The sequence below is a fragment of the Anser cygnoides genome, chromosome 4 (genome assembly GCF_040182565.1).
Source record: "Anser cygnoides isolate HZ-2024a breed goose chromosome 4, Taihu_goose_T2T_genome, whole genome shotgun sequence".
Lineage (NCBI taxonomy): Eukaryota > Metazoa > Chordata > Aves > Anseriformes > Anatidae > Anser > Anser cygnoides.
In genome coordinates, this window is record NC_089876.1 from 74,765,347 (window position 1) to 74,785,109 (window position 19,763).

Sequence of the window (19,763 nt, forward strand, 5' to 3'; positions counted from 1 at the left end):
ACTCAATGCACGCTGCCTGCCTGCTGCCAGCAGAGAAATGCACATTCTCAGCCTCAGTGTTTCTAGTAGTAGCTTTGGCTCTGTGATGAGGAAATTTTCATCCCAACAGGTCATTTTAACATTTATCCATAAATGATGGACAAACATGGTGGTAGGAGGGAGGCAGAGCAGTGTCATTTAAGAGGAATGCTGGCCAGCTTTTAATGTATTCTATAAGATGATGATACATTTTTGTTGTTTTTTTTTTTTTTCCACTCATCTCCTTATAGATGTTTGAAATTACAGGAAGGGCACTGAAGTTAATGCTAAAAATTAAAACATACAGAAGGGCTCAAACTGTTTGTCAAAATACCTAATTTCACTCTTCGTTTTTTTTTCTTTTAAAGCAGGCAGACATCCAGCCGATCAAATCTAATATGTTTGGAGCCAACTTTTAAACCCTAGCAGCTTAACACAACCGGAGGCGATCTGGTGCCATCCCCTCCTGGCTTCCATGGGTGGAATCATGCCCTGCATCTGCGCTTCACCCGGCGCTGAGAAATGGCACTGCCGGCCACCTCTAGCCTTCCTGTTGCACTGCATATAAAACAAGTGTCAGCACTATACACGGCTCTATATTTCACCTACCAGCTCCCTTCCTCTGCAAGGTCTCTCGCCTGCCGCTCCTCTGTCTGGTTTACGCTTATATATTGCCACTTTCTGCCTATCCGCGGGAGACCATCTCCTTCAGTCACAATTAACTCTAATGGCAAACAGATACATGGAGAAGTTACAGTGACAGCCAGGCAGCCTAAGACTCCTCTTGTACCCCTTCTGGAAGACTGCAAAAGCAAGTTTATTTCCTTTGGGCTTGTTTTAGAAAATTTTCTTTGATACATGCCCTCAGGCACCCTGCACGCGCTTCCAGCCTTAACGCTGCGTGATTTATTTTCGTATGAACAGAACACTTGGGAGGTCTGCCCGTCCCACCTGTGCTGGTAAAGAGGCCCAGCTCCTTAAGCCCTTTCTCCAAGGAGCATCCTAATCTGGGGCCACACTCATCCGCATCCCAACGTTGCGTCCAGGTTGTGCTATCCCAAAGGGTTTTTAGGTCAGGGGGTTCTGCTGCTAGCAGGACCATCAAACGTACACCATCCTTCTTGTCTTTTACTCCACAAACAAATTGCTCTTGACCTGCATTTCTCAACAAAAACGTTAAAACAGCAAGGAACAATCATTAGTTGGGCTTGTCAAAGACACGATAGTGCTTCCTCCTCTTAGCTGACTCTTGAGATGAAACTTGAGTATAAAAAAAAAAAAACCTGTGGTAGGCATAATGTTTTTAGACGCTCTATTACCTCTTTATATTCTTTCTCATGAAGTTCTTGTGGAAAATGCGAGTCTTTAGGCGCTCAAAATGCTTTCCAGCCAATGGCAGGAAAAGAGCCTTTGCTGAGCTGCATTTTCTAAAGCATTTGCATAAAAATACAGTTCAATTCTCTGTATATGCTGCAAAAATCGGACTCTTTTTTTTCCCCATTCAGTTGGAAACTGTCCATGTTGCCATATGTAGCCGTTTCATCTTTCCTCTTTCTTTTCTTATAAAACACAATCCTTGATGCCAGCTTTCTTTATGTTATTGCCATTCACAGGGAAGTAAAAAATAGCAATACCATTCCTGAAGAAACAGCAGCACAACAATAACTTTGCTTATGATCCAGAACAGTGAATCACAAAGCAAAAATTCACCCAAACCAACCCTTTAAACTACCCCATTGCAAAAAAAATAAGATTCAAACTGTGTTTTCCTAGAGACTGCTGGTCTACAAGTAAGCTCTTAAAATGTAAGTGATAGCAGTTTCCCAATGCCTTACAAAACTGTGTTTATGACAAATGCCCAATATATGGTCATTTAACCAAACAGAGCTTCTTTTGTCCTATTTCTGTGTTTTATGTGACACACGGTACTGAAAATCTGCACAACAGTAATATGCTTCTGGTGGCAAAGCAGAATATCTGCAAACGTTTACAGCCTTCTACTATAAAGCCATCCCCTTTACCATTCACGATGACTTCACCCGCACGGACACAGACCATAGCATCAGCTCTGCCAAAGTTACAGGAAGGATAAATTCAGCCCTTTTAGTTCATGTTTACTCAGTCACGCCTTTTTTTTTTTTTTTTAATACAATTCCACAGGCAGAGAGATTTCTATTTAAAGCTGCATTTTTTCTATTATTATTTTTTGGGGGGTAGGGGTGAGGAAGGGGAGGATGCTACAGCACCATCACAGGATTTCAAGGTCCTTTGACACAAATGAACTAAACCTAAGAGTTCCACATTACCTGGTTTTGCTCATCTAATTGTGCCCACTGCTACACAGGCAGTGCTAGGTCCGGTCACCATCAGTCCTTACGCTTCATTTGTGCCAAGAATTAATTATTTAAGCACTAAAAGCATTCAACCTTTTGCTTCCTCACTTTAACCACTCTGCGACATCAGAGAGCAGAGTTCAGACAAATACTCCTGCATTTGCTTCATATCTTTAAAACACGCTTTTCTCCATTTCATGTGCCTTTTTTTTTTTTTTTTAGGGAGGCTGAGGGGCCTCTCAAAACCAACCACCAGAGATTGCACTTTCAGTGGGGCACCACGCAGCTGGTGATGCCAAGAAGCCTGCCGTTTTCACATGGGTCTCACCAAAACAGCCATCACCTCCATTGCACGGCTGTGTCCGGTGGCATGGAGCACCTGCCAAGCCCCACAGAGCATCAGCTGCTGGTCCTGGGGCGTCTGCTCCCATGCCAGACCTAAGCAAAACCTCCCTGCCATAGGTACATATCCTCATGGGAAAAATAATTAAAAGAGAAGTGAAATAGTGTCTAATGGCAGAGCTTTCTGCAGAGGTCCTCTTGGCCAAGTTGGGAAGAGGAGCCCAGACACCTATCAGTTGTTTGCCCTATTCTTTTGCTGACTTCAGGTTTTCAGCTGCTTTATCTTCCAGCAGGCTCTTGCACAGTTAACTACTGGGAACAATCCCATCCCAATCGAACAGCACTATTAATTTTAGTGAACGTGACCACCTAAGTGGCCAGTCCACGAGGACCCCGGCATGTAAAGCTTTCAGGGCAGAGCTGCCATAAAACCATTCAGCATCCAAAGAGACCGAGCATTCAAGTCACTTATGCAATATTCAAAGCAACAAGCCATGACCAGCTGGGTTTGTGCTGCCTGCGTACCCCAAATCACTTCCCAGCCTTTGACCCCTTCGAGTACTCGGGGCCCTCATTGAGCCAACTTAGCTGTTTGCTGCCACCATCCTACAAATTTAGTGAATAATGTGAATCTCCCCCCAAAAAAGTCAGATGAAAATTTCTGGTTATTCGAAATGATCCTGAGGCACACTCCCATCACATGGATACCGGCCGGGTAGCTGCTCGGAGAGCTGGGGACACGCAGGGTTGATGTTAAAGGCACCCGAGTGACAGTGTGTTTCTGCTGCTTCCCTTCAGACCAGTCTATTTTTAATGTTTGGGAAAGGATTCAAGTTGAATGCGGGAAGGGGGAAAAAAAAATCAACCACTTCTAGGTATATTTATACAAGTGCCTCTTTTAATGCATACTGGTTTATTTTTGTATGTGATGTGTATTCTTCATGAGTTTCTTTTGCTTGTTTTTCGGGGTGGGGGGGTGGGGGGTTTGGTTTTTCTCCTTCAAAGGAAGCTGATGAAAAAATAATCATAGTGGCCAATAATTGCCAAGTTTGAGACAAGGTAAGAACCAGAGGCAGCGATATGACTTTGTCACAGCGCTTTAAATATTGGGCTGGCTGCAGCTCTTGGGCAGTCAGTGGAGACACCAGAGGAGCAGAGAACATTTCACCATTCCGTGCTGTGCTGGGGTTTGGCGTGGGTCTCCAGACCTGCCTGGGGTGAGAGGTCTCCAGACCTGCCTGCTGGTTGCCATCTGCTCCTCCTGCAACACCGAGACAGGCAGCTCTCTACTGCTTTTTCTTTTCAGAATAAACCATTTTATTAGTATTTTAATTATTAATGTTTATATTTAATTTAATAACAAATTAACAAATTTATTTTAAATCCACTGCCAAAGATAGCCAAGTGCAATCACTGTATGGTGGAAGCCATATATTCTTTCAACTGCACACCGACCATCTTCCTGTGCAGGAAACTCGGACCCACCAAAGTCACATTGGCTACAAACTACCTTATCGGTTTCTCAAAAGACATATTTTTAAGCGTTATGTAGAGCACAGAAAAAAAAGGAAAAAAAATAAAAAAAGAAGAAACTGTTTCAAGTCAGCTACACAAAGGTAAGATGTGTTCAGATAAGTGTAAATGTGACTGCAGAATATTCTTCGGTCTTCTTTCTATCAAATCTAAAAAACTATTTTTAATTGATTCTTGAAGCACTTTTTGAAGTTCAATAAATGCTTCAGAAATCAGTTGGGAGTCCACAAATGTTAATAGTATTTAGCTCATTTCAATAAAAATGGCCTCATTAACATGCCAGCTGCTAAAACGTGTGATACCAACTGTGTCCTTCTGCCAGCCTGCAGGGAAGCGTTCCCACTTACCACTCAGTTCTGCTTTAAAAAAAAACCATTTAGCAAACATTCTCATTTTACAGCATGCCTCCGCTCTGACCATCACTACTTCGGTAGTGCCCCATCCCCAAAATGTCTGTAAGAGCTCCTGGCAGCCCTTTGAACAAGGAGAGCTTGGTCTGGGCTTCTTCATGGATTTTTCTTCTCTGCAGGCAAGTAAAAGCTCATTCCCCTTCCCATCCATCAGCAGGGAAGGAGCCAGGTGAGCTCCTCTCCTGTCAGAGGCAATAAGTTTTTCGTTACGATGCTGCTACATGGAAATAAATAACCTTTGCTCAGCCCTGCTGCTGTCAAGCCCTGGCCAGTGGCTGCAGCTCCCTCGCCTGCCTTCAAGTCCCTAACCTGCAGCTCCAGAATTTGCATCGCATCGCAGCTAATGCGAACGCAAGTGCCCGCTGCCGCCAGAGCCCAATCTGGTTTATGGGAACCGCGGTGCCAACTGCTGCTGTAACAACGCCGCTGCCTTTCAGAAAGCTTCAAGGCACCTCCAGTGCAAACAGCCCCAGAAACCACCCAGACGTTCACAAAAGGCCAGACTCACCGAGACCACGAAGCGTGGTTGCCTCCGTGACATCCTTGAGGACACCTTCGATGGCCAACCGGTGGCCACATGCCCGTCTGGCAACGACCAAGCGAGGGGGCACCTGCTGCGTTTCGCTGCCTCCTGAGCCGCCTCCTTCCCCTCTCTCATCCATTTTATTTCGGGTCAAACGTATTTCGCTGGAGAGGTCAGAGTGTGGCAGCACAGCCGCGGCTGAGGCCGTCCCGAAGGGAGGGAGGTAACACGCAGACCTTTTGAAGTGACGATGAGAGAAAGCACTGCAATTAGGGTCGGATTATTAGTAGTTTGGTTTTGGTTTTTTTTTTCAGTTTCTCTGGCAAATTTGCATTTTAAATTACTTTTTGCTATAATTATGTTTCATCTTTCCACTATGACTTCTGTAACTTTTATTATTGTTATTTCATAAGGATGGTTAGAAATGCTGTATAAGACTACAATTTAAAAAAAAAGAAGTTTTATATCAATGTGATTTTTTCCTTAAAATATTCCTTTGAAATTAACCATTAGGAGGGGAAAAAGAAAAGAAGTCAATAAGGAGAGGGTGATACTGAAAGGGTTTTCACTGTGAGGATGGGTCTGCAAGTTCTGGCTCATCACCCCAAACTCTGTGCAAGAAGCAGAGGAGCTTTTATCCCCACAGGGGGGGAAATCCCAATTATCCATCCCTTTGCCCCAGGGTTCACGGCTTGGCCTTGAGTGCTAAACCCAATTATCCCCAGGCCCATTACGCAAAGATATCTTGACAGCTCTGCTGTCAGGACAGATTAACCTGCCGCCAGAGCGGCCCCAGGACCCTGTCGTCCCCTGACTCCAGTTGCGTGAAAAGTCAGATAGTATCACTGTGGTGGCAGACCTGCTGCACCTGATGGGGCTGCGGTGACACCCAGCACCCGCAGCTGGCCACAGAGGAGACTGCAGCAATAAGAGGATCTCCCCAGCTGCCTCAATCAACCAAAAAAAGCACATCTGGATCTCTCCAGCAAACAGCTAAGAAAAGCTGTAAGACAGGAAAATGCACTTAAATCTATACTGTAATAATGCTGCTGCTGCTGCTGTTGTCAAGCTCCTGAATGGAGATGTGGAGGCTGGAGGAGTCCTACGTTTAATTCTGTCGGGCAGTGTTTGAACAGAGTGCGGCTCACATTGTCACCACGCTCCCTGCCCACAGGGCTGCCCTACGGTTTGAAAGGACCATGAGCATATAATGGGCTAATTTTTGGTAATTGCGGAATCTGAGTCAAGAAAACGATAGGGACTTTATACTTGAACGGCACCTCTGATATGTCTTATTGATTTTCCTTTTTTAATACCCTCACCTGTATGCTAACACTAGGTGATTATCTTGGTGTATGAAATGAACGCAAGCAGGTCTGAGCAACTCATTCCTCATCAGGACAGTGATCTGTGGATTGCTTGACATATCCATCCCAAATTTGATCTGCGTTCAGCTGATATAAGTTAAAAGTAGCTCCCCTAAAAAAAGAAAGTTAGAAATCAGTGTCTGGGGGTGCATGGCTGGTGTTCCCCAGCACATCTCCTCCCACAGCTCCACAGACACATCCATCCCAGCCAGCACACCAAGGCCACCTAGGATGTCTCAGGGAACTGCTGTTTAGGAAGTGCTGCACACTGTTTTCAGCCTAGTTTGTGGGTTTTTTAACTTAAACAAGCTTATCAGTTTTATGTACACTCTGTTCCTGGCAGAGGGGGGAAGACAGGGGTTTTCCCTCCCTCCAGCACATGCAGCAGTTTCACTATGTCTAGGTTTTGCCACTATAAACAAGGTTGTAGTGGCAACTACAACCTTTTTTGTTGTTAAAAAAAAAAAGTAGCCTTTTAAGACAGGAAAAAAAAACTCAGTAAATCAGTGCTTTGTTTTACTGCACTGACAGCGTGAGGCTTAAGACAATATCCTTAGGATATTATTAATTAACAATCCAACCCTCCTAGCTTCTCTGTGGAAGGATGGAACTTGGCAGAACAGAGAAGCTCCAGATGGAGGAAATCTTCTGCATCAGATAAGACTCTGAGTGACAAACCCCCTATCACTCACATTTAGGACCACAGACAGAAACTGCTTGTTATGGTGCAAATCAGCTAAAAATACCCTAAATGCAAACCTATTTTTCCTTAAAGCTACCTGTTACATCAGGTGTACTCAGACTCCAACTCTATTGATTTTGGTGTAAAAAGCACTTTAATTGAAAGGAAAAAAGTACCAGCAGTGAAAAATAAGGCAGGAAGGGTTGAACTACAGTGGCAGCCCAGCTTCAAACATATCCTCTTAAAAGTTCACGGAATAAAAAGTTGCACAGCCCTAGCAGAGAGTCTGCAAGCTAACTGTGAAATTTTAAACTGACTGACTTGCTCCTTTTTCCTGCAAAAACTATAATTTATTCCCTGTTCTAAGGCCCTTTGAGAGAGGAGCTCACATAGGTTTGATGCAAAGTGTGCAGTACCAATAATACTAATCCAGAAGCCACAGAAAAGACTGCAGAGCTCTTTATGAAGGCCCCAGGCTCATGGGCTGTTGGTCTCTAGAGCAGCACCTGGAAAGCGTCCTGACACAGAAAGTTAACTGTAAGGTCTGTACAAAAGAACTATTTTCAGTAAACGAAAATGAAGGAGATGGGACAAAGATACAGAGCATGCCCAGCAATCCATCACGGTAAAAACTGTATGAGTCAAGCCACCTTCCTAAACTGCTTTGACCCATGCTTCAGCATTGCAGGGACATGCGTAGCTTCTCCTGCCCATGGTCTCCCCCCATAGCCCTGGGCTTCCTCAAAGCACGTGCTTAGCTCACCTTACAAGCAAATACATTCAAAGGAGCAGAAAGTCATCTCCCTCCTCTAATCCCTGAGCTTCTTCCTGGCTTGCTCACCCAGACAGTAAGAGACCACAGCTCTGGTTTCTTCTTATAGCTCTGGAGATGTGAAGCCAGTCATCAGCCTGAGTGGTAAATCACTGACCACAGGCTACTCAGCCAACCAGCCTCCTCTCCTGGAGGATGTCCAACACTCCATCAACCCTAAGAATCCCTGTTCACATTTGCCACCCGCAGTTCCCCACTGGGTCTCACCATCATCATTTAATTGGGTTGCCGTGATGACTTGCACTCTTTCCTCAAAGTTATGTAGCTTTCTGTTATTGGAGTGGCCTTTTGTTAACTGCTGAAAGTTAAGCGTTTTGTTTTGCCTTTTTAAAATCTATACTCTGTATCTTCTTATGGTTTTAAAATGTCTGCTAGGATTAAAGTTAAGACTTTTCTCCAGTGGGTCCATTAAAGCTTCTGCAATTTTAACCTGTGCTTTTTATAAGACAAGAGGATGCCATATAAATCACCACAGTTTATTATTTTTAAACAGTCCCCCTTACCCTTACACAGAAAAGAATCATTTGAATTTTAGATTTTAAATGCTGATCTCACTTGCATTTCCTTCTACTCCAAATAGTGACATTACCCTTACTGTCTAATTAAGGAATAGATGCATTAAGTGATAGATTTATCACCTACCTTGGAAATTACCATAACCATTATTATAACAGTAATGTCTATATCCTGCAGAATCCAAAAGTGCTTAACCGGCTAGATAAATCCTGTTTCCATTGCACACATGTAACAGCAGAAGCATCTGGAACACCTCCAGGCTAAAATTCAGACCTGGATCCAGCCTAGTGCACATCTGTGTTAGATGTACAGTACATATGAGTGGCCCTCCTTCCTGTGAGCTGTAGCAGCGTAAAGCATAGGCTTAAAAGCGTATGTATACAAGAGGGACAATAGCATCCCACACCAAACTACACACACCACTTAGATAGCAATAAAATGACAATTTGGGTACCTAAATCCACAGACAAATCCTCAAATTCCTTCTGTAGATGTTGTTGAAGCTCTACATACATCTTAAAAAATTTATAGCACCCTAACAGCCTTCGGCTCTGCTTCTAGCGAGACAGCAGTGATGGAGTCGACCACATTGGTGGTCTTACATGCACCAAAGCCCAAGTGGAGCATAAAAAAAGTAATAATGGATAAGGGCTTACATGCCTTAAGGAACTGGATGAGGACACCCCTGAAGAATCAGGCCTCACGTGGAGGTGGGGGTTCAAGGAGGATTTCCTGCTGACCTTGTTATTCCTCATCCTTCAGGCAAGGAAATATACCTTTGACTACAACTCTGCAAACCTGGATTGCTGTCCCACTTCCAAAGATCCCTGCAAAGACTCTTCAAGTCAGCAACTACAGCTACTTTTAGGCAAATCCTTAGGACAAGATCAACATTTTTAAAAAAAATCCACTCCTCAGAGCAACAAACCCCTATGGCACAGGGTAACAAACCAGCACAAGAAGGAGAACCCCAGGGCAGAGACCACTCTTGCCCAGCCACACTATCCTCAGTTACACTGAGAGGGCCCTCAGATAAGGGAGCAACACCCAAAATCTGACAGCAGCACCTGCAGGGTAGGTGCTCAACAGGTGCACATCGTAGGGAAGGGGAAGAAGGTAAATGTTGCATTTAATGCTCTCAATTCAAACAAACATGGAAGAAAAGTGTTCTTTTACCAGTGCATGTAAATCACAGCAGTTTGCGATTGTAGCTGGCTTTATCGGATCATGTACTAAAACTGGTAATTCTTTCAGGCCAGGGGGAAGATTATCATCTGGTGTAAATTGTCATACTTACAAAACAGCACATTAATTGCTGTGATAATTTGCACCAGCTGAGAGTTTCCCCCCCCAGGGACTGTGTTTACTGCTCAGCTCTGTGGCGCACAAAATGGCGGCCTCTGCCAGGCCCAGGCCTGTGGCGCCCCCATCTTGCCGGTAGCAGTGGAGGGTAGCACCAGACTCCTGCCTTTCCATTTTGGCTAAACAGTGTTATTACAAGGGGATAGCAGTAGGAGCAGAGCCTGCAGATACTAATAAAAATCACCTTTGGGGGGTCTGTCCCTCTTTCCTTCCAGTTATCTTTACCAAGTGATTGTTTATCTATTTGTAATGCTGTGGAAAATGTAGCGTTTTACTCACGTTTCAGTGCACAAACAGCCGAGCTGTGCTTCATCCTGCACAGAAACAATTTTAAAAGGCAGAGGGAGCAGGTGAGGAGGGTGTTCTGGGGGTTAAGGTGCTCGAATTTACCCAACCAAACAATGAAAACATTTTTGGCTCGCTTCCTCGAAATATGACCTGTCAGTGGTGTTTGACTGGATAAAGTCTTTTAAAGCTGAAAGTGCTGTGGTGGGTAGGGCTGGCAGCAGGCTGCAAAGCCAGTCTGCTTTTCTTCTAAAAGCCAGGCCTTGCACAACACTCTTTTATTAGTGGTGTAAGCAGTACAAAATAATTTGCAAAGCAAGCAAGCGAACTATGGGGATACCCGAAGAAAAACGCACTGGGAGCGGGCAGAACAGGGGGCAGTCAGCACCCTATCCTCTGAAGATCTCCAGCTTCTCTGGAGAGACGGAGATGGCTTTCCTGCAGCATGCACGGGCAGGATCTGAGTGTGGATGACACAGTCTGATCCTATCGGAGCTTGTAAAGCTGGGTGTTAGTAATGCCTGGCCAGTTTTCACTCCTAGTATATTCCTAAGACACAAATTATGTTTTTAAAAAAATCTATTTTCTATGTAGGAAAAAAAAAACAAACAAAATATTTTCAAGACACTGCATGCTGGGGAAAAAAAAATAATAAAAAAAAGGAAAAAGTATCTCCAAAATAGCCAAAAGTATCTCCAGAACAGCCCCTGCTACTGGGATTGCTATTTGCGCGCTTCATAAAATGCAGCCTCACTGGGGCTGATGGAAACAATATGGTGAGCACATTGCAGCAGCGAGGTCAGAGCATGGCTCTTCTCTTTTGTTGAAAACATCTACAGAGAGGCAGCTATTTTCTTCTTTTTTCTTTTTCTTTTTTTTTTTTCCTGCGGCAGTTTTGGCGTGCATAGCCGGAGGGCTTGCTGAAGAGCTGCAAGATGTGGCCAGGGCTGGGGCAGCCACAGCACAGCACCTCTGAAAGGGAGCAATGTATGCAGCACGTACCAGAGGCTGCTCCCTAAAGAGCTGGGTGCAAGGATGACGTTGTTTGCTGTACACAGACATAAAGTCAGTTGCAACAAGCTTGGGATTTATTACAGTGGCCTCACCCTAAAAGAAAAAAAATTATATTCTTCTGTACAACAAAGACAGCACAAGTACTCTCTGCTCCAGAGACACATTTACTCAGAGAAAACTCACTTTCTAGCATAAAATATTTGCAGTTTTAGAAAGTTTCATAGCATGCATAGATACCACAGCTACAATAATGTTATAAATGCCTGACAATGAAGATTAGATCAGTCTGATAAAATGCTTAAACAATACAGGTTAATTTTAGTGCAGCCGAAATTTCCCACACCAGTCCATTAATAGAGATGCTGGTAATGTTTTGCTGTAAAATATGTCCTGCTCAAAGGCCCCCTTAACGCCCCCTTCCATACCAATCTTTGTAGCAGCAGCAAGTTTCTGTTGAAGCATCCATTCCCCTGCAACCCCACATTGAAACCCATAAAATAACATGGAGAGCACCTTAAAAAGACCCCAACTCTCTTTGATTTGACAGCTTCTCATTAATATTAATGAGGATGACTCTCACTCAGACTGTAAAATAAGCCACTATGCTGTGAAGTTTACCTATTGGTGGGGACCATGCAAGTTGCCAAACCTATGAATGATAATATTCATGGCTGTTCATCAATTAAACAGTAATTTAAAACAACAGTAAAAAGCCCTTTTGGCCATTAAGGATATTAGTCCTTCCTCATTAGAAAGTCTTACTGATCTTTCCCACACTGGCCAATCCAGCCAACCCTTCACTTCCCCATCGGGGAGAAGAGCAGAGAGTTGCCACTTCTCTCCGGCACCTGCTGGATGTCCCATCCTGTGCTCACCCCTGCCACTAGCCCTGAGGTAGCCCACCTATCAGTAGAAATACAGCTCCTTTGCTTCCGCCAAGTCAGCAAAAAGAAAAATCTCACATAAAAGACCATTTCCCTGTGTCCAAATAAAGGCTTGGCTGATGTCTCTGCTTAAGATGCATCTGTGGTAAGACTCTCCAATGGATATAGAAATTTGTTAAATATTTCCATCTGCTCTAGAGTCTGGCCATCGATTTGTCCTTGTAAATTCCTAAGTGGCGTTGCTTTTCCAACATTTAAAAAAAGGGAAACAGTATTTGTGGGAATACTCAAGCCCATAAATATCACACAGACACAGATACACACACGCAGAAAAAAAAAAAAGAAGTGTGGCATGTAATGCAGAGGCTTGATGTTGCCAATTAGTAAGAAGATTTTAGGAGTGCTCACAAACTCTTCATGAAAATGGCCTTGTAGGCAGGCTGACATCACCCAGATGTTTTTAATTACAACGACTCTGGGACTAATTTCTTTGCTTATCTGTTACTGCCCTCCAGAACTGGTTCCTGTTGATTAAATCTGCCTCAGTAACAGAATACAACTTTGCTTCTGGACACAAAATGGCTGGTGATCTTCAGTTTCCTGGTTATTGTGTGTTAATGCTTCACTGCATTTTCACATACGCTAACAATGTGGTGTGACATGAATAAGGGCGATCAAATGCAGAGCATATCACCTCCTTTACCCTGTTTTAGGTTCAGGTTCATGTTTCTCTCTGTACTCAGAAATAGTCCTGGGTATGTCCTGGGTGCCTGTCCTGACAGTTCAGAAGCCAGCTGCTCTGGTTTGCAGAGGTGACCAGGACCTGGGCCTTCACATAGAAAAGCAAGATCTCCTGATTTGAGTACAAGGTACTCTGTACTTAGCAGTGGAAATATTTCATATTGTACCTGCAAGCCCTTCTCCCTTCCACGGATGGAAACCTCCTAGGTATATGTAAGATTTCATAGTCTGATACCAAGGGTGTCATTCCACTCACGTTGAGGAAGGCTTCGCCGTTGAATTTAGCAGGGGTCTTTCCCTTCTCTTTTAGTCCATCGTGAGAAGGGCTGAGGAACATGAATGCAGTTTGTCCAGGCAGCCTAAAGAAAGCCACAGGGAGCAATGCCCCCCATCCACAGGCGTACCCATACTGGAGGCCCCTCTTCAATACCTAGCGTGGGTTCTGGTGTTGCCAGTATCTCCACTGTGTCCCAAGAAATCCCTTTCCACAGTAACATTATTAGCTTTTATGGACTTCCCTTTACATATTTAGAATGACTGTAGTTCCACTAATGACTATAATTGTTCCAGACATCCATTAATTTTGATTTATTAACTTATTCAATTTCCCGTATCGTAGTCTTGCCCACTCTATAAGTAATTTACTGTTTTAATATTGTGGGTCAATACTAATCATATAATCTGTAAGTTGTTTAATTAATATCAATTAGCACCTCCCATCAAGAGCTCATTTTCCTGCGTGAACATTGTTAATGTGATTTTCAGAATAAATCTACCTGTTCCCTCCCCCAGCTGTCTAGTCAACTTGCTTCACTAGAAAACGTGCTTTATACAGCCACCGTAGCTTGCCATCTTCCATGATTTCATCAAGTATCTTGTCATATTTGCTTTTCTTAAAGCATTGGCCATTCAGCTGAGTAATACCATGGGAACCTGGTTTTCAATATAACAAAAAACAAAATGCTGAAACAGCACAGGAGTGTAGGAAAAGCCCTCGCAAGCATAAGCATTCTCAGATAAATAAAAGAAAAAAAAAAAAAAGCACAGAAAGAATATAAGAAGCAAACAGATATAAATATATATCCTCTCATTCCTATGATTTTAAGCTGACTTTTGTTTTTCCGAGCCCGCCATTATTTTTTATACTGGCCACTGGCATTACCGCAGTATTTAGCAAGGAATGCACCAGCGTAACAACATTTAAGTTCCTTTGATAAAGACCACTGCAATCTCTTTACAGCATGGCCACTTAGCCTTGCATATCAGCACAAAAAATAACTGACAGAAATTAATGTTCAAGTTAGTTAGCATTATTTACAAAGAAAATACTTATCTTCTAACATTTTTTCCAGAAAAAGCAAACAAACAACAAAACCAAAAAACTTAAATCTAACTTCTGAAATAAAACTGGCTTTGCTAAATGTTAACCAGAATGCCACAAAATGTTTTTTACAAGCATACATGAACATGTAGGAACTTGCCCAGTGCTGTAGCAAAGACAATGAACGATGTCACATAAAACAGGTAGGGATTGCTCACTGTCATTTTCACATGGGATCTAAGAGGGAATGGACAGGAGCTAGCAGGCAGCACACTAAAAATGGAAAAGACAACCATCTGCGTGGTGACTAGCCTAACTGGGGAGCACACCGTGGGTGCCGAGAGCTTACAGTGGCTTACAAAAGCATCAGGCAAATTCATAGAAGAGAAATCCCTGGAGCAGTGTCCCATAGCAAGTCACCAGCTTTCTTTGTGGAGGCTCTTGCTGGGGCAGCACACCTCGGCACTCCACTTTACCCTGGGCGCCCACCATGCACCCTGGCACCTCCCGCTCCACCACCTCCCGCTGGGTGTGATTCCCACCAGCAGCTTTCTCGTGCACGTGTTCAAGCGAGGGCGAGATGAAAGGTCCTGGTGGAGGATATGCGCTGCCCAAGTGACACAAAAAAGCACCTCCAGAACAAAGCCCGTCAGCGGCAACGAAAGCGAAATCACAGGAAACAGAGACATGCAACCGATTTCTACATCACGGTTATAACCAAAGCGTTTGTTTCTCATCCCACTTCCTACTAGTATTTCACTATGAAGAGGACACCTGATAGATGTAACCAGCTCAAGCCACTCACAAACCACACGCTGCTTTTGTTGCTGCATTAGCGTAAACCAGGACTTTCCATGCGGTCAACAGAAACGCAAACGGGGCAGCACAGGCAGCAGCCCTTACGCTCTCATACCTCTCTAACCAGCTCTGGAAACGTGGTTAACCTTACATGTGGTATGGCCTCCAGCACCGCAGTGCTAGCCATGACACAGCGAATGAAACAGCGTGGAAAAACAAAGCCTGATATTCATATTTTTATACAGAGAAGTGATGCAAAAAGAGGTGAAGTGAGAACTCAAACCCCACAGAGGAAGCTTGAGACAGACCTGAGCCAGCTCTCTTGGCTCTTTCCTCCTAGTGCTGCCCTACATAGGGCATCTGTGCCCTGCGTGCTTTCACCACATCCTTGCCTTCCCTTCTCCGCAGTCGGCTGTGCTGCAGCAGGTGTCCATGCCTAGCTGGCTCTTTCCCAAAGGAATGCGAGCAATTAATACAAATACTCAAGGTTTCAGAAAAATGCCAGACATGGGAGTTAACATTAACTAACCCCAGGAGGCTTTAACTCTGTCCAAAAGATGTTTACCCCAAGATAGCTGGAGAAGGTGTTACAATACAGTCCTTGGCAGTTGCTTTATCTTAATCTTCCATGTTAAAAATTAAAGACTGTATTAATACAATGTCAGACTTATTTAATAGTACTCTTTTATCAAGTTGATATGATGGTAGCTAATTATTAAATGAGTTAATGTATGTCTTGTTATTTAATCTACCATGACTGATAATGAACTGTGTCAAATACTTATTACACACTCATTCCCTCTACACCTAGCTGACACTAACACGGCCCACAATTAAACACCGGTGCTCCTTCACTGCCAGGCACAATTATGCTGTCAAACATTATCCCAGAAGCTATTCTTTGGTCCTAAGTAGGAGATGTCATCTTCCATTTGTCTGGTCCTAGAAACTGCTCAAGAAAGGAGAAAACACGGGAAAGTCTAATGGGAATTGGTCAAACCGGCTTAGACATGCCCAGAGGTAGCTGGAAGAACCAGTTAAAGATCAGTGTCAAAACTGACAAAGAGCGAAATAAATAAATCCTCCTAGTTGGCTTGGAGGTTTCTGCTGCACGTCATTCTTGAGGAGATGCTGGGATGACGTCTGGTCTAACACAGGAGATGGGTCGCGGTGAAGGGCATGGGCTCACGCAAGGTGAGCTCTCCTTCCCACCAGGCAGCATGGGGAGCACAGGTGGGCACGGACCCAAGAAACTCATCACAATTCAATACTGTGGGCCATCATGGATCAGTGCGCAAGTCTTCACTTGGACCCCATTTAATGTGTTAGCAAGCACGTTCCTTGAGAGCAGAATCCTAAGAAGATATCTGGACAAGACCTCACGAACTCATGGAAAAAAGTCGTGGTTTCAGTTCAGGCTACACAGTACTCACACGCGAATTTTAGGGTCTATGAGACACCACTGCCAATCCCTTTTATTTAGTCAGACTGGGGCATGGAGGAATGAAATACATATGCATATAAACTAAAAGTTTTGGATTTTCAGTTGGACAGAGACAAGAGCTGAGACTTAGGCCAAGCACTTGGTGTGACCTCCTGGGATGGGTTTTGTGCCGTACCCACCAACAAGCAATGTTCCTCAGCTGAGCCGGGCCAGATTGCTCTGCAATGAGAGAGACTGATCAGGAGGCTGGGAGCAGAGCGGCCTGACTATACGATACACATATCCCCGTCACAATGCATGGACTGTGCTCCACAGACCTCCTGCTCAGGTGGCTGAGAAACCTCCCCTTCTTGGCAACCCCTTCACTGTCCTATCAGGAGAGTGGTAACAAATACATCGCAGCAATTTTACCTCATAGTGACCTTCCTCCAGCCGGTTCAATAACAGGCTGGGCCACCCTTGAAGCTTCACTGTAAGAAGCAGAGCTGCAACAAGTCCAGACGTGGCTTTCAGTCACAGCACTGCCAAGCTTGAGGTTTCCTTTGACCACAAGAGGCCTGGAATTGCCATCAGACCAAGGGTGGCCACCCCTCATGAAGAGGCACTACAACAGGGCCACCAAAGGGTGTCCAACCCTTCATGAGGGGGCAGCTACCACAAGGCCACCAAGCATTATTCAAAGCAGGCACATTTCTTGGCCTGTGCTCTCACTGCCACCATTCACTCCTCCCTTAAACCAACATCAGCACCCCAAAATAAATGGTGAAGTATCCAGCTACCCGCATCTTCAGCCACACCACCTGGCCACCCCTTTTGGGGTTGCCATCAGGCCCTAGCTGAGCCTGAAAGCAGGAGGAGTGAACGCTGTTGTTCTGGAGCGAGGGCACTGCTCTTGGGGCCAGAAAGAGTGCAGAAGAAGAAGAAGAGCAAGACAAAAAGCTCAGTGTATCTGGTTTGCTTTAAGTATTCTTGAACATCTGCTCTGTCAACACTAAAATAACAATTTCCCATCGTGTTTTCAAGCAGCCTTCTATTGTGCTCACTTTGCTCGTTAAGAAATACACCCTTCCCTAGCAGAACCCCCTGAAATTTCTCATAATCACCTGGAAACACAAAGATGGTGGTGAGATTTTGTCCAGAAAGTGCATTTTCTCAACAAATGCATGGGCTGTACCACTAGCTTATCAACCTGCCTCATGGTTTTGACTTTCTTTCAGGGAAGCTGGGATATCAAACAACTGACTTCATTGCTTAGTTATAGAGCTGGCTTCAGCTTGCATCCCCTTTCAAAACTCCTGGCCAGGGAAATGTTCCTGCCAGCAGCCTTAAAATCCCAGTTGCGTGTTAGCTTGTTAAGTGTGGGGATGTGTGGGGTTTAGCAAGGCATTTGTGTCCTCGTGTATACGTCTGGAAAGTGTCCCAGTGGGTTTTCATAGGAATCTGAAACCTGGAAAATGAAGGTTTTCAGTTATTCACACACAATTCTCACTTCTCTGGAGAAGTTTGTATAGCATCTAGCAGAGTTAGGACAAATACTGACCAGGGCTTTGGGCCCCTAACTTGTAATAAGGACTTGCAAGATGTCAGGGCATTTTTATTTTACTTTATTTTTATTTTTTTTACTGGGAAAAATCAAGAATTAAGTAAGAGGGTACTTCATTTTATTTGCTGCCTTACTCAGGGAAAAGAGCAAAACTCAGAAAGTATAATATTAAAAAGAGATCATAACTTTAGTTCATAAAGAGTCTCAGGAAAAAGGTTTAGTCCTAAAAATGAAAGTTGTTTGTTTGCTCATCAAGAAGTCAATTGAAAATAAATTAAAATACAGCCTGTATAAGAACTTCTTCTCACCTGCTTGTGAACGCCCAAGGGAAATTACCTGCAAATGCAGAAATAGTTATACAGATCAAACAAAAGCACTTATCTATAATTACTGGACTTATCTGTTTGTCTCAGGACTAGCAGCAACAGCTCCCTTTGTTAGGAATAAATTTGCTGCTGTGATTTGTATTCCCTTCTTCTATCTCTTCCACCAAGATCATTCAGGAAGGATTCAGTTTATAAAAGAAAATGGTTTCCTTAACTTTACTAAATAAAGGCAGATTGAAGAGATTTGTCCAGGTAAACAAGAGAGAGAAAGAGAAGAAAAACAGCCAAGAGCTCTTTAGAGATTTTCTTTTCTTTTAATAACTTTACAGCTGGACTTGCGAGTATCTCAAAGAGTTTGGAAGGTCTCCCGGGAAACTGCTCGCATTTCTGCTATGTCCTGGCTCTTGTCCTACCTATTCAATAAATAATTATTAAAGTTTTAAGCATTCACAGAAGAAACTTCCTGTTGCTAAGACTGCACGGGGTCTTGCCAACTTGACAAGCCAACACTGCGCTGATGATACAGCATCAAAGCCAGAGGATAATTATCCGGTTTATAAGAAGCTAAAGGAAGTGGGTGCCCCTGCTACCTTGTAATCGTTTGCTCTTGGCCAGTGGCCACGAGGACTTGTCTCCATCGTACGCTCCCATGTTTACAGCTTTCTCCTGGGAAAAGCTGTGCCCGTGCAGCTCCCACTGCAGGCTGACAGCGGCTGATTACGCTCTGCTAATTGTGCTGGAGGCACGGAGGCAACTTGCATTGCGGGACGCAGAAGCTGCAGCGAGGTTCCCACGCCCAGGCAGGCAGCTCGGAGGATCGAGCGTGGGGCTCAAGCGTGGAGGGCGGCCGGGTCTGGGAGGAGCAGGGATGTCGGAGAGATGGGCTGGGACTGGCCCAGGGGGTGAACCTCGTGGTGTGGGGATCAGAGCTGTACGTCCTAAGCCACGAAGCTGTCATTTCGGAGAGGACGTAATTGCTGGAGGAATTACTTAGTTAATCGCCGGGAGACAGATCCATTATATATAAGAAAAAAAGGCTCTATCCGCAGGGCTCCCAGAAAAATCAATTACTGGAAAGGGCCTCCTGTGGCTCTTTGGAACCACTGTTGGCTTTAAAGATTATTTCTAATTTAACACAGGTCGCACACTCCTCACACTTCCATCCATCCACTTCCTGGAGGTCGACCTGATGGCTGTGCCGGGATGAAATATTCAATGAATCCCAAATCAGCATTGCTGTTACTTTCAGAGAGGAGACCCTCCCCTCATTTGGAGCTCCTGGTATAGATATATCTCTGCATTGTCCACAATGGACAGCAGACCACCAGCAACCTGCGTTGGTGCTCCTACAGCAGCATACCTTCAAGCAGAGGAGACCTTAGCTGAACATCTGAACCGACCACAGCCACTAATGTGCACGGAGTACACACTTCTGCTCCCCTGTTTTGTGTCTGCAGCTAGAAAATGGGTTGGTTTGGTAAGAAAACGG

General features: G+C 44.3%; 1 protein-coding gene across 4 annotated transcripts in view; it reads right to left on the reverse strand.

Moving 5' to 3' along the window:
• The window catches only part of CXXC4 (CXXC finger protein 4), a 155,165-nt gene that overhangs the window by 122,785 nt on the left and 12,617 nt on the right, over positions 1-19,763 (reverse strand). For 2 of the 4 annotated variants that reach the window (XR_010831551.1, XR_010831550.1), the window contains 2 exons: positions 6,482-6,638; positions 5,145-5,422 (listed from right to left, as the gene is read on the reverse strand). The exons of 1 other annotated variant lie outside the window; for it this stretch is intronic. The gene's annotated coding sequence lies outside the window, so the exon portion shown is untranslated. The remainder of the gene's footprint in view (positions 1-5,144; positions 5,423-6,481; positions 6,639-19,763) is intronic. One more of the 4 variants, XR_010831552.1, reaches the window with a different exon arrangement.